Consider the following 12628-nt stretch of genomic DNA (forward strand, 5'->3'; position numbering starts at 1 on the left):
ATTGCTATTATTTGCTGAATTATATTACATATCAGCAAAATTTCCTGTGTAAATAAGGGTTAATAATTAATTCCCTAGAAAGATTGCTATACAGGCATTACGGTACTCTGTGATAGAACCAAAACCTCCACGGTTCGATAATTTTTCATTTAAAATGTTCGCATTATGCAAAACAGGGGGGGGGGACAGAAAGGAAAAAACAGGGGGGGGGGGGGCAATGGTCATCACAACAGTAACACAGTCACATAACAGCATGAGATGGCATAAAACAGCTTAGACCCAAATACTGAGTACAACTTATACCCCTTTCAGACATACGGCAAAATCCCGGGATTTTTCACGTGCACGCGCACAATCCCGGGACTAGGGTATGTCTGAAAGGGTCTACCCGGGGGTTTGAAACGGGACTAAAATCCCGGGTAGTGCTGTATGTCTGAAAGGGGTATAATAAACATAGAGGAGGCAAAGAGATAGCGAGTGAGGCCTAGGGGATTGGGTCTGGGGAGGAGTTGTTCATACTTTGTTTTATAACATCAGCACCCTCACCAACCTCAACGAACACTCTCCAGGGGTTCCATCGAGCTGATGAAGTCAGTGTAGAAGGGTGGTTGGAAGAACAGTCTGTCTCCATTAAGAAGTGCAAGTGAATTTTACGCACCACTCTGAGATAGGGAGGAGGTGCTGCTTGTTTCCAGCACTGTGCGAGAGAAGCATGGGCCGCAATGCAGATATGGCCTAGGACGTAGTGTAGGCAGGGCCGGCTCTACCACTAGGCAGCTTTAGGCAGCTGCCTAAGGCGCCGGGATCTAGGGGGGCGCCACCAAGTCTGCCTATCAAAAAATCAAGGATGTCTGTGAGGATCCTTGTTGTACTTAATGCTGTGGAACCTCTACAAACTCACCTCCATACTTTATCTTGATGCATCCTATTTTGCTGCCCTCTCTTCCTGTACTCTGTTGTGGGTGGCAAAGGGGAGGGTTCTAGGGCCTCCAGACAAATCAGGGGTCTTTCCCACCTATCTGGGGGTCAAGGAGGATCACTCAATTTTGGGAGGCTCTCTACCATTCCAGAATGTTAGACAAGTGTGCATTAAGGGGTTGGAAAATGGTTATTGGTGGCAGTATGGGGGGGGGGGGATGGCGGCAGTAGGTTGAAGTTTTGCCTAGGGTGCTGAGGAGCCTTACACCGGCCCTGAGTGTAGGTGGAAGGGAACTGAGGGGCAGATTTATTAAACTTGGTGAAGTGATAATGTGTCTGGTTTTTATCACCAGCCAATCAGCTGCTAACTGTGAAGTTACAGGCTTGGTTTGAAAAAGGACAGGTAGTAGCTGATTGGCCGGTGATAAAAAACAGACACTTTATCACTTCACTGAGCTTAATAAATATACCCCTGAGTTATGGAAACAATTTAGGAGGGCAATGAGAGGCGAAGGCAAGAGGGATAGGGCTAGGACTTTCTTTATAAGGTCGAAGATTGCTTTCCAAAATAAAGTGATATTAGGGCAGGACCAAAAGACATGGAATAGATGGTCAACCTCAATGCAGAGGCGCCAGCAGAATTTTGAGCAGGAGGCCCATATCGTATGTAGTCTGTCAGGTGTGAGGTACAACCTATGTAGCAATTTAATATGCATCTCAGAATGGTTTAAGAACCTGGACATTGTATTTGAGGAGGCAAAGATTTGCTTCCACTCGGGCTCATGCAACACTTGTCCAAGATCTGCCTCCCATCGGGATTGAGCCTTGAATTTAAGGAAAGGGTTTATATCAGGTTTATAAGGGTTTTATACAAAATAGAGATCTCCCCCCTGCATACTCCTCTGAGAAGCCTATTGACTATACTCGCCAAGCTGGGTGTCAGTACAACAGAGTCGATGGAGAGGCTATTCCACCAGTGGTTCATTTGAAAATATTGTAGCCTATCAGCGTCGGGGAGAGAAAAGCATTGCTGTAACTCTGGGAAAGAGCTGAGGACAGGGCCATTCAATAAGTCGCCAAGTGAGTTAATTCCCCTTTTGATCCATTTAGTCGGATTGAAATTGGGAATGATACAAGCCACAATATGTAGGGAAATAAAGGGCATGTTGTGAAGTTTGTCGGTGAGGGAGTGGGTCAATCTTTCCCAAACAACCAGAGAAGCATGGGTAGACAGGAGTAGATTTAAGGTTTTAATGCGTAGGTTAGGAGGTAGCCAAAATAGGTCCTTCAAAGGAAATTTAGGGCAGGCCAACTCCTCCAGTCCTGTCCAACCACCAGTATCAATTCAGGCGAAGAAAGGCTTGAGTTGAGTCAGGAGAGCTGCCTCTTGGTATAGTGACAGGTTGGGCAGGTTTAGGCCTCCACGTATCTTAGGTGAACACAATTTGGTACGATCCAACCTAGGGGGCCGGGATGTCCATACATATGATGTCATAATAGAGTTAGCTTTGTCAAAATATCTTTTTGGAAAGGTGTAGGGGATTGTACGGAAGAGGTACATAAGTTTTGGAAGTAGTGACATCTTGAAGGCGGCTATCCAGCAGGATATATCGTAATGGAGCCAGGATTTGGATAATGATGAGATCAAGAAGAGGAGGGGGGGGGGAATACGAACACCTAGGTAGCGAATCCTATAGGGTTGCCAGTTATAATGGTATAGGGAGTGTAAAGTAAAGATAGAATGGTCTAGATTAATGGGAAGGGCATCGATTTTGTTTGTGTTCAATTTATAGTAGGATGCTAAGGAATATGCATTTAAATTGTTATGTAGGTAGGGAAGGGCGTCAACCGGTTTAGATACCAGTAAAAGGACATCATCCGCAAACATGCAGAGCTTATGGGAAGTTGAACCAAACAAAAGCCCCATTAAGTGCTTGAATCTTAGCTGCTATCGCCAGCATAAAAAAAGGGGGGAGAGGGGCAGCCCTGACGAGTTCCATTGTGGATTGGAAAGGGGTTGGATAGAAAGCCGTTACTATAGACACGAGCAGATGGGGAACTATAGAGAGCAAGTACAGAGGAGAGCATTCGATCCCGCAGGCCAAATCTCTGCAAGACTTCCGCATATAGGTCCAGTTGAGGCGGTCGAAGGCCTTCTCCGCATCCAAAGAGAGCAAGAGAAGGCCCTGGTCTCCTGAAAGGGAGTCAATGAGATCGAAAGCCCTACGGGTGTTGTGTAGGAGCAAGGAGGTTGCGGAAGGAAGAGTAGAAGTCGTTAATAAAACCATCGGGCCAGGTGCCTTATTTTTGGGGAGAGATTTAATAGTATTGCATATTTCAGCCAGGGTCGATGGGGTGTTCAGGGTGTCTAATTGGTCATCAGTAATGGAGGGTAAGTCTAGATCGGCTAAGAAGGAGTTGATCGTTATGAGAGTAGGTTGGGGTGTGGAATTGTCAGTAGAGAGGTTGTAGAGCTGGGAGTAGAAAGAGGCGAATTGATTAGATATGTCATATGGGTTGAACATTTTTAGAAAATCTTAAGATTTTGGATTTTTGCTTATTTCTAGCCTGTTGAACACGCAACTTACGGGCAAGCATTTTACCCGATCTATTGCCTACCAGGTAGAACTTTTGCCTGAGTCTATTTAGGGCGGGCTAAAAGGAGTTTCTGGTGTTGGGATCTGACCATAGAAAACTGCTTCTGGAGAAGCTTTGAGGGTTTAGCTTTGTTTTGAGTCTCAAGATCTTTTAATTTAGATTTGAGATCGGCTTCCAGTTTTTGGTGTAATCTTTTAAGCCTAGCACCTGCCTGTTTAGCCGCGCCTCTGGTAACCGCCTTCAAGGAGCACAAATAATTCAGGGTATATGTGTCCGAGGGTGAATTACATTGTTGAAACAATTTGATGGAGTCTGCGAGAATTTGTTTGGATGTTGGGTCGGCCAGTAAGTGAGGGGAAAGTCTCCAAGGAAGAAAATTGGCAAAGTATGTCCCAGTGAAAGGTAATCGGAGCATGGTCCGATGAGGTGATGGGGAGGATATCACTGAATTTAGCCAGTTGGAAGGTCCATTTATTTGAGAGAATATAATCAATGTGGGAATATGTGTTGTGTACTGGAGAGTGGTAAGTATACTCTCGACCAAAGGGGTTATGCACACGCCAGATATCATTCAAATCATATTCTAACAGGTTCCGAAGAGCTAAAGAAGTGGAAGTAAGGGGGGAGGACAGGGGAGGGAGCTTTAGCGGACTTGTCAAGTTTAGGATCTAAAGTAAGGTTAAAGTCACCCATAAGGAGTAGGGGTCCTTTACAGACTCTCTGGACTTCCACGCATAATTTACGGAGGAAGGGTATTTGATCAAGTTGGGGGTATAGATAGAGACTAAAGTAACCAATTAATCATCTAGAGATCCTATTAAAATGAGATAGCGGTCATTTTTATCTGCAACCTGGGAATGCAGGGTGAAGGAGACAGAGTTGTTAAATAATATGGCCACCCCATTCCTTTTGAAGGGACCATTAGCGAAATAGCCGGTAGGATACTGGCGGTCTTTGAGTACATGGGGGCAAAGGGATGAGAAGTGGGTCTCCTGAAGTGAGACGATATCTGCTTTCTGTTTAGAAAAATAATTTAACGCTAACCTCCATTTATTGGGGGAGTTCAATCCTTTGACATTAAGGGACAGTAGCTGAATCATGGGGAAAGTAAGAAATAGCTATAGGGACAAACGATATACCAGATAAAATATGTAGAGATTGGGTAGAAGGCACTCGGACACTGTTGGCTCAGGGAGGCGGGTGATCAGGGGGGAACTGAAAGGGAGGTAACTAAAGGAGGGGGAAAACCAAAACATCCCAGTACATTGGGACAGGTTGACTACTGCAGGGGAAGGGGGAACGTGCAGTAGTACATTCAAGGGGGAAACCATGTGGCTTAGCGCCACCACCCATGAATATAACGATAAGAAACCAACTAGAAAAAACAAATTATCATACCTGTAAGGTAAAATATGAAGCACATAAGATACATACAAAACCTTTAAAGAAGTACTCAAGTTGCAAACCATTAAGCTAATAAGCACATATTAAAACAAGGACATGGAGAAATATTGACTTACGAATCACAGCAAATCAACGTATAAAGTTGTAGACAAGGTTCAACTGGGTCAATATCAGGCCCTGTAGTTTGAGGACACTGGTCCAGCTGAGGGGTACAGTTCAGGTAACCGGCTAGTCCGATTGAAGAGGTGAACGTTTCTTCGATCCAGAGGGGGGGTCGACAGAAATGTCCCAATCTAGAAGGAGCTTGATGCCTGCATCCAATGAAGATACAGTATATATGACCCATATATAATTATGTAATATATGTAAATGATACCTTATCCAGTGCAGATTCATCCTTGTTTGTTCTAGAATCAGGAATGTGCAGGAATCTTCCAATAGCTATGTGGTGCAATGTGATTTGTATGATTGCAACAGGCGACGACTCCTAGGTGTGTAAGGTCACACCTCCACCCAGGGCCGGTGTTAGGGCGTCCAGCGCCCTCCTGCAAACCATAAATTTTGCTCCCTTTCACAATGCCATTGCAACAAGCTGCAGCCCGATTGTGGGAGCGTATGCAACAGGCGATCCTATGGAGGATCTGGGGTGCATGTACATGTATGCATACACCATCTCAGTTCTGTGTCCGCAAAATGTTGCAGGCACTAAAGGTGCCCATACACGTAATATATAATTGCATACGTTATGGGCTAGATTGCATCGCACGGCATGCATGCAATGTGTGTGCGATGCGATCCGAAAGCAGTACAAAAAGTATGTGCAGCACATACTTTTTGTACTGTGCGATGCGATGCCCGCAGGAGCGCCCATCGCATCGCACGCTGCTATTGCAGCGTGTATGGTCACCTTTAGGCACATAACCCAGCCTATTATTTAAAAGTGTCTAAATTAATATAAAAAAATCTACAATTATTAAAAAATTTGTTATAAACATGTATAATAAAAGACTCACTGTTCTTTTGCTGTTTAACTCTTGTGCAGTCCCTCCTCTTCTATCTGCGTAGACAGGACACTGAGGATGCTATTACACCCCTCTCATGACTGAGGGGAAAAGGAGGGGAGAGAAGGAGGAAATGGAAGAAGAGGGGAGGAGATAGAGGGGGCGGAGTGTTGAGGACTGGCAGTGGCACTGGCACAGCACACTGAGAAGAGAGAAGGAAGGGGAGGCAGGGCTGCTGCCTGTTCATCATTTGATTGACAGCTGACAGGCACAGGGAGCAATGGGTAGGGGGCGGATCCGGACATGACATGTCATCCATGCATTCACAGACCAGCACTACATGCCTATGCGCAAGTGTCCGTGAGGAAGAGGGGGCAGTTCGCAGGAAGAGGACAGTGTGTGCGCGGTGCAGGGAGCTGCTCAGCCTCTCCATACTGCCACCTGCTGTCAGACAGGCACTGCGGGCGGCGTGCAGGCTGTGTGCACTCGCGGTGCAGGGAGCAGCTCTTAATACTGCTGCCCGCCCGCTGTCAGACAGGCGCTGCGGGCGGCGTGCAGGAGGCAGTGACAGTGAGGGCTGAGGCAGCTTTAGCAGAGCAGGGAGGGAGACAGCGCCTATTCAGCATGGCGCCTCCCTGCTTTGCAGGAGCTGCTGAGTGGGTAGCGCCAGCCCTGCCTCCACCACCCCTGACACTGACTGAGAATGTCAGAACACCCATTATCACAGAAAATGAATCCTCTGAAGAAACACCCATTTGATTACACTCACTTTCTTTGACACCAAGTCATTTCCATGCCTAATCCAAAATTCCATGACTACAGTATGTTCCTTATTCTACAATTTTTTGTTTATATTTGCTCTTTGTTGCAATCTACATCCAACACCTGTCAAATTTAGACAATTAATTAATCCTCTACCCTGAGCTATGCCTTCCCACAAATCTCTTGTAGGGTACAGCAGAAAAGTGCACGTTATGACTGAACAAGAAGTGGATGATTTAAAACTGCCAATAGAAACTTTAGATTGTTCCCAATTGCTATTTTTTTTGCCATGAAATTTGGCACATACTGTAGCACCAGGTGACAGATCTATGCGCCACATTTCAGTACCTCCAATAACTTTTGAGGTGCAGCCCCTCAAACACCACGCTCCATCTCTGGAATTCCCTTTGGGAGAATTCTTTTTATACGATTCAGCCTTAACCCTGAGTGTCAAGTGAATTTGTCAAAATAGGTGTGATAATTGCCAAGCAAATATATTCATTCATCATAATGACCTGAAATTATTACCTTATATAGGAAATCTTGGGTGGCATTTAATAGAATGCGAGTTTTTCGCAATTTTTTTTAAATCGCACCATATCGCCGCACATCACACTTTTTCCCCCCGCATTTTTCCCTTGTAATTCGCATATTTAATGAAATGCGAATTAGCGTGGAAAATTTGCGATATGGTGCGATTTGTGGCGATTTTAAGTCATGAAAATGTGCACATTTCAAAACCCGCGTGATGTCTTCTGCGTCCTGGCACTATATATATATGGTTTTGTGCATTTGAGAAGGAATTTGCCTGCGAGCGAACAAGAAAAAGGTCCTAATTCAGAGACGAATGCTGCTGCATAAGCTCTTGTGTCTGCTTGTGTAGTCACAGGAGCGAATGCTAGCTTCAGCCTTTCCCTTGTATAGTACCATATATGTAGACACCCACTTTTTGCATCTCTGCATGTTGGAACACCATCCGTTATTCTGTACACACCACTATTCAGGGCCTGATTAACAATGGGCCTGATGGAGCTGTAGCTCCAGGCCCACTCTCCAAATAGGTGCATTTTGTAGCTGAGGGCCGGGGCTTTCCAACAAGCCTGGCCCCATGTCGCTAGCCCCCGGGAACCGGAGATATCTCTGGGTAAAGCTGGAACGTTTTCCCGATAGGATAACAACATGGGACCCGTTAATTCCGACCCCCACCCAGTTCCAATGGCTGCCAGTTCCCCCTCTGGCATCACAAAGCTCGATATTGATCTCAGTCAACCCCAAATCACTGGGCCTTCTATCTGATACCAGGCTGGTCCATATGGGTTAATTGTTTCCATGCAGGGACTAGGCTGGTGTAAAAGGGGCCAGCCCAGGAATGCCCCTGCATGATCATGGGACCATATTCCTGGGTAAGTCCCTGCATTTTCTGGTGTGAAAGGGGTATTATTTCAAATAGCCGGGACCACTGCCGGCTGTCAATGGCTGTCACTTCTGCTCGGCAGCAGCTGTCCCCCAGTTACCGTGAGCAACTATTCCCCCTTGGCAATGAGCATGGAACCCCTGGCAATGAGCGTGGAACCCCTGGTAATCAGCATGTAGGTAAGCAGCACTTATGTAGCATAATTTTGAATAGGCATTATGGTGTTTGGCATAATGCATAATGGATATTAGGGTGTGTGGCTTAACATGTAATGGGCATTATGGTGTAAATTTGAATGCGTGCCCTTTGGCGCGCAATGCCCCTGTTTATGAAGCATATTGTGACTTTTTGCTGAATCCGTTTCGTATAGTGTGTATTTTGGCTCAATCCATGTGGCAAAATGTGAATTTTGCTTTAATCTGTGTGGCATAACGTGAATTTTGACTCAATCCATGTGCCATATAGTGAATTTTGGCTCAGTCGGTATGAAATTTGTCTCATTCCATGTGGCCCAATGTGTAAGGCAAGTACAGTATAAGGGGGTTACTATTGTGTTGCATGATTCGTATATGGGGTACATGGTGTGGTAAACTTAGGTGACCACATAAAAGGTGCTGAAATGTTGTCTACCAAGTTTTGGCTTTCAGTATATTTTTTTATGACTGGAGGGCCTCCTCACACCGGGTGCACCTGCGGGTGCACCTTTGGAGGGCATCCGGCAAGATTTCTCCCTGCACCCCGTGAGTGTCGGAATTTGTAATATGTTTATATAACTGCACCAGCACTTTTCTTTATAAGTTTGGATCCTTTTGTGTGCTGCCTACTTTCCTGAGACCGTATAGAATGGACTCACCCCTAAGGAGTGTGTGTGTGTGTTCAAATGTAGCCTGTCTCATTCAGGCAGGGGATGGCAAAACTATTGCCAGCCCCCGCCAGCTCCCGCCAGGGGGCGCGTGTGTCTGAGATGCTTGCGTGCCCCATGGCAATGTAGCTAACCGCTGGCATCTGCTACCTCCCCTGCCACCGCTGCCAGTCCCCCTTGCCGCCCAAACCCCCCCTCCCAAACCGTGCCCGTCTCCCTGAAGTGGAGACGGGCAGGGTGCCGCTGCACAGCGGCTGAGAGACTGGGATGTGCGTGTGAGTGAGACACTCACGTGTCCCAGTTCAATGGAGTCCCTGTCTGCCGGTGCTCGCCAGAGGGGATATTCTGGCAGGCTCAGGGCAAAGATGACAGGGGCTCCATCTGTATATATGTGTATGTCTGTGTGCATATGCTGTATATAAGTGACTTGAAAACAGTTAATAAACTGAAATGTCATCCGATGGAGTAGTCATCTCCTTTATCTGACCTGTTTTATTAGTCTGAGTGCCGCACCTCTACCTTTGCTATATGCCATTGAACTCTTTGGCTGGACCATCTCAGTGCTGGCGATACACGGTCGGCACTGCAGCCCAAAGTCTGCAGCCGCCACTGGATGGTAAGTATATCTGCAGCTTCAATTTTCCCTCTTTTCTGTGCCAGACCCTTGCATATGCCAACCTATTTGCCATTTTCCACCCTATTCTAAACACTTTGCATTTTTCCTATGCCAGCCACATATAATTAGTTGAAAATATTTACACAAATAGAGACACACCCATGAGCAGACCACCCAACCAGAACACTGGTCCCACATTATTAGGTGCTGGCCACAACCCCTATTATTGCGCATAATAGGCCCTTGATAATTTCAGCTCCAGACCCATTGAGACCTTAATCTGGCTCTGCCACTATTGGCACTTGCACCACTGTTGTGGAGGGTGTGGTGTTTGCATCTGAACAAGGCCTCTATGGATGCAGTCATGCACTTGAGAACACATGGCCTTATTCTGGTTGACTCTTTGGATATGCGCATTCATTCGGAAATGCCCGAACGGAAGGCACGGCGGACATTCTAAGAACACACGCCCACAGGTCATCCGCATCTGTTCGGACTGACTCTCTAAGAAGAGGGAGTGTCTTCGGACTGCATCTAAATATGCGTGTGCAGTGGGAACTCTAAGATTCTGCACGGTCTTACTGCGTCCGAACGGAAGGGAATCTGACCGTACGCACAGAGCTGGTGTATGTGCGCAAACCTATCTAGTAATCTATTCGGAAGTCATGCTTCAGCAATATGACACACTTATCCAATTAGGGTACCTCATAACATATATATTTATTTTTAATGTAATCAATTACTTCCTAATTGACACTTAAACACATTACTTGCACTTTAGATGAACCCTTACATCATGTTAAGTTTAACAACTTCATTGTTGTCCCTTTACCTGTGTTTTATGTATGCATACTATTTATTTATTGCAAGGCAAATGCAATCATTCTAAAAGTTCAAATTGTAATTTACTGTACACATAATAAATGTCAAATGCCTACAGTTTAAAACATAGTATGTGTGTGTACATCATTATGCATACCGGCTAACTTTATTTTTATTAAAAATATTTGAATTTTGTGTCATGCAATGAATTGGTCACTACAATAAAGGTACTCTACATCACTGTGCAAACACACACATACACACCAACACACCTTCAACACCATTTATTCATTACCCTTCACTTTCTTACACTTTATTCAAACACACATCTCGGTACTTGTGTACTAGCATGGCGCCCACGATATTAGGTCGCACGACATATAATCGCATCGCATGCCATCCCATGGCAAACACCCGATGCATTGCGATGCGATATTAAATTGTATAAGCATCCTATACGATGTTTAATTGTATAAGCACCCTAATGGGGGCTTACAATGTTAAATGCACCCCCACGCCACCCACACTATGAACGCCAACCTGAAGCATGGTGAGCGCAGCGAGCCCGCGAGGGGCCGGCGGTATGCGTCCTTCGACCTTTTCATACCCCCCTATCCACGTCGGCGTGGAGTTGATTTTATGTAGTGTGGCGAGCGCAGCGAGCCACCGAGCCCGAAGCGTGGCGAGCGCAGCGTGCCCCGCGAGGGGATGCGTATTACTTTACATGTATTCCGCGTCCCCTCGCGGGGCTCGCTGCCCTCGCCACGCTTTGGGCTCGGTGGCTCGCTGCGCTTGCCACACTATATAAAATCATCTCCACACCAAAGTGGATAGTGGGGGTATGAAAAGGTCGTAGGACGCGTACCGCCGATCCTCGCGGGCTCGCTGCGCTCGCCACCCTTCAGGTTGGCGTTGATAGTGGGGGTGCCGTTAGGGATGCTTTTAACATAGTAAGCACCCAATACGTTTAATTAACTTATAGGGGCCACTTTTAACATGGGAAAACCCTTTAGGGTGCTTATACAATTTTAAATCGCCATACCATTGTGTATGCGATAGAATGGCATACAATGCCATACAATACGATGGTATACAATTTAAAATGGTATAACATCGGCTGCCATCGCGCAACATCGCATACCATCGCATGCCTTATGGTCTGCGATGCGATGGGCGCCGTGCTAGTACACAAGTACCCACATCTCTATACAGTATATACTGTACCTTTTGCAAGTTACATAAATATATTACACAATATACAAAAAGACTGTTACATTCCACAAGAAGACACCGACTGTAAACAAATATTTATTTAAACAAACTAAATAATAATTAAAATAAAAGGTTGCTCAGGTCCTGAACATACTGGGCCAACATCAGGAGGTGCTCCCTCATCCTGTCAAGTGTCCCTCAGACGCCCTCCTGGACTTGTCTCTGGTAATCTGTAGGCATGTTAAAGGGGGTTCAACATTACTAATGATATTCATGTATACATTTTATATTGTGATCCATACAATATGTCAAAATGTTATAATGTCACGTTATTATTTATTAAATATATTTTTTCCGAAACATGTGTGCGGTTTCACATTAATGTAATAGGGAGATTTGCATATAGATTTGGGTAACATTTTAAAATCTATATGTCCATTGCTTGCAGTGTAAATGTGGGCCAGATACCAACAAATAAATTGTGTTTGCAGCATATATTCAAGTATTTTGTATTGGCCCATTTAGCAAGCAATGCTTCCAATTGAACCTGTGAAAAGTGTTTAATTAATCACTAATGACTAGAGGAGTGGATTGTATTGTGCTCAGCTGCGAGTGTCTAAGGTGCGGGCATACTAATTGGGCGTACCGAATGCCTAGCGCATGAACCAGTGCTCTCCGAAAACTTAAACTTGCTTATGGACTCCACAGATTTCTGCCGTGTTTGTTCGCTTGCGATTGATGTCAGGTCCGAATGCACGCCTACCACTGTTCGTGCACTCCCACGTGTACGCCCAGATTTATGCCCAGTTTTGCCCACTTTGAAACCGCGCCCTTATGTACACCCACATGACGCCCATATTTCCCGAGGGAGTTCGGGTGCACATTTGTAGACGTATTGGTGAGAACGAGTGCGAAGACACTGCGTTGCACATGTGCATTGCTTGCGCATGCGCAGGTAGCTAAAAATCGCCGTCCGAAAGAAATCAGAATGGACCGCACCAACCAGAATAAGGCCCACA

The sequence above is a fragment of the Crinia signifera genome, chromosome 2 (assembly GCF_055691185.1).
Source record: "Crinia signifera chromosome 2, ASM5569118v1, whole genome shotgun sequence".
In the NCBI taxonomy this organism is placed as follows: domain Eukaryota; kingdom Metazoa; phylum Chordata; class Amphibia; order Anura; family Myobatrachidae; genus Crinia; species Crinia signifera.